We start from the raw sequence: 2,856 nt of genomic DNA, 5'->3' as shown, positions 1-2,856 counted from the left end.
CGGGGCAGGCTGGGACTTGTAGTCACGGCGGCGGCCGCTGACCCTCCGGTCACCGCGCAGCCCCCGACCGCCCGGACTACAACTCCCAGCGGCCCTCGCGCGCCCCAACTCCCACTCACTCACTCACTGACTCAGATGGAAAGTGGATCTCTCTCTCTCGTTTCCTGACACTGTTACTCAGTTTCCACTGTTTTCTGTTTAGACCCAAATCAAGTCAATCAAAGTTAGATATCTTCCCTGCAGTGCGCCAGCCGCCCAGTTTCATCCTTTTTTTCTTTGCTACTTGTGTGTATTTTGTTTCTGATTTTTTTTGGGGCCCTTTTTATTTGGAAAGTGTTAAGTTTGGCATTTCCTAATTCAACAAAACTTTTTTTTTAATATACCAAAAGGACATCTCTCCAAGTCTCCCCCCCCCCCCACCTCTGGTTCTTTTGCCAATTATCCTAAACCTGTGTCCTCTGGTTGACCGATCCACCTGCTGCAGGAAATCGTGTCTCCTCTGTCTACTCGATCAAAGCCCCTCATCGTTTTGAACGCCTTTGTAAAATCTCCCCTCAACTTTCTCTGATCTAAGGAAAATAATTCCAGCGTCTCTCGTCTCTCCACGTAACTGTCCCTAGTATAATTATTGTAAATCTCCTTTGCACCCCCTCCAAGGCCATGACATCCTTCCTGAAGTGCGGTGCCCGGAATTGGACACAACACTCCAGCTGAGGCCTAACCAGCGATTTGTAAAAGTTCAGTTTAACTTCTTTGATTTTATGCTCTAGGCCTCTATTTATAAAGCCAAGGATCCCATTTGCTTTTTTAACAGCTTTGTCAACTTGTCCTGCTACCTTCAAAGATTTGTGCGTGTGAACCCCCCGGTCTCTCTGTTCCTGCACCCCCTTTAAAATTGCATCATTTATCTTATATTGCCTCTTCTTATTCCTCCTCCCTCCCATCTCGTTATTCCTCCTCCCTCCCAAACTGCATCATTTCACACTTCTCTGCATTACGAAATACAAAATCACATTGGTACAGTGCCTTTCACGTCAGGAGGACGTCCCAAGGCGCTGATTAGATTCCACCTGCCATGTGTCTACCTGTTTCACCAGCCTGACTATGTCCTCCTGCGGTCCTCTACTATCCTCCTCACTGTTTACTATGTTTCCAAATTTTGTGTCATCTGCGAACATTAAAATGTTGCTCCCTATACCCAAGTCACTACTATTCATTAAAAAGAGCACTGGTCCTAACACCGACCCTGAGGGCACACCACTGTATACCTCCCTCCAGTCTGAAAAGCAACCATTCCCTCTTGCTTTCTGTCTCCCAGCCAATATCGGATCTATATTATCACTGTTCCCTTAATCCCATGGGCTTCAAATTTGCTAACGAGTCTATTATGTGCACTTTATCAAACATCTCTTGAAAGTCTGCATACACGACATCAACTGCACTACCTTCATCAACTGTTACTTCATTGAAGAATTCAATCAAGTTGGTTAAACACAATTTGCCTTTAACAAATCCACGTTGGCTGCCCTTTATTACGCCATGTTTTTCCAAGTGAAAATTAATTTTGTCCCAAGATCAAGGTCTTTAGAAGTTTCTCTACCACTGACATTTGGCTGACTTGCTTGGAAGGCTGGCTGAGTAAGGGACCAGGGATCTTAAAGAAACAGTTTGACCAACAACAACAGCTTGCATTTATATAGTGCCCTTCACGCAGTGTAGCATCCTGGAGTGCTTAAAGAGCAATGTCCTGGAAAAGAAGGTGGGACTGATACTTTGGAACAGAGGAAGGAGCCAAATAGGCCAAAGGACCTTTATCATCCAAACATCTCTCGTGATCTTGTCAGGAGCCACTTATAAAGGTCAGTGAATCCCTGAGATTGTATCACCGTCTTGAAATACATTCCTGTATATTTTTAATTCTGTGTGGTATAACTGATACACCGTGGCTCATTTAGAAGCATGCTCACCTCTGATCAGAAGGCTATGGGTTCAATCCCCACATTGTCATTTGAGCTCACAGTCCAGGCTGACACTCCAATCCATTGGAGTATGTTTCATTGTTGGGGGTGCCGTCCTTTGGTGAAACATTAAGTCATTTGTGTGCCTGTTCAAGTGGTTATTAAAGATCCTATGGCACTATTGGAAAGGAGAAGGGAGTTTCTCCCTTGAATCGGTGAACCGTGGCAACCAATTTGCACACAGCAACTTTACAAAAGCAGCCATGAAATGAAGGATTAATTTTTTCCCCCCAAATTGACAGTAAATACTATGAAGCACTCTGAGGCATTTTGTTGTTATATGAAATACAAGGATTATATTATTATTATTAACTGTTTTTTCTTTTCATTTCAAAACGGTGGTACAGTTGGGCCCTGTTATCAGGTGGAGGTATAAAATCGGATATAAACGGGACCTGCCTTAACAATGACTCCGCTCTGAGTTTCTTGATCTACTGCTGATGAAGTCACTTCCCGTGCTGAGGAAGCTCGTAACTGCTCTCGCCAACCTGTGGCTGCTGGGATACTCTCGGTGCAATAACAGCTGCCTTGGAAGGTCTGTGGAATGACTGTACATTACAAATATGTTCAGGAAAAACAGAAAAGTGATCCTGGCGTACACAGATGTCTCGGATATCAGCTTGGCTCAGTTGCTTGCATGCCCGCCTCTGGGCCAAGAAGGGTATGTATTCAAGGCCCAAATAGGACTGGAGCTCAGAGGCTAGGTTGCCATTACAGTACAGTACTGGAGGTGGCTGCAATTTTGCACGAGATGTTAAAATAAGGTCCAGTCTGCCTGTTCATGTGGACGTTAAAAATTCCATGGCACTATTCAAAAAGAGAAGGGAGTTTCTCTCGG

This window comes from Callorhinchus milii, unplaced genomic scaffold (genome assembly GCF_018977255.1).
Source record: "Callorhinchus milii isolate IMCB2004 unplaced genomic scaffold, IMCB_Cmil_1.0 Scaffold23, whole genome shotgun sequence".
NCBI lineage: Eukaryota > Metazoa > Chordata > Chondrichthyes > Chimaeriformes > Callorhinchidae > Callorhinchus > Callorhinchus milii.
This window is presented reverse-complemented; position numbering follows the sequence as displayed.